This window comes from Puntigrus tetrazona, chromosome 1 (assembly GCF_018831695.1).
Source record: "Puntigrus tetrazona isolate hp1 chromosome 1, ASM1883169v1, whole genome shotgun sequence".
Taxonomy (NCBI): domain Eukaryota; kingdom Metazoa; phylum Chordata; class Actinopteri; order Cypriniformes; family Cyprinidae; genus Puntigrus; species Puntigrus tetrazona.
In genome coordinates, this window is record NC_056699.1 from 11,122,609 (window position 1) to 11,123,079 (window position 471).

Consider the following 471-nt stretch of genomic DNA (forward strand, 5'->3'; position numbering starts at 1 on the left):
CAAATATAATCATATCAAATATATATATATTTGTCATAAAATTGTGTAAAACATGCTTCATAATTTTGTCATTTATATTTTGCACAAATCACAGTAAAAAAAAAAAAGTTAAATATATGGTAAATCAATTTATCATTTGTCACGCATTTCTCAGAAACGTAGGAAAAAAGCTTTTAGTTTGACATTCATATTTTTTTCTTAGAAATTACTGAAATCATTTTGTCAGTGATCAAGTAGTGATTAATATTTTTCTGAAATAATTTTTTATTATTAATGTTTCTCATCACAGAAAAAAAACATGTTTGCTTAATCATTTCTTAATGTATATTTGTCCTAAATGATGTTAATGCTTCTGGAGCCATTCGTCATGTTACGTATCGGACGTGATTTCATGGACATCTTTCCCTGTCACTGGGTCTCGTTCCCTGAGCATTCATAAGAGGTGGTGTGTGTCTGTTTCGGGCGCAGGCG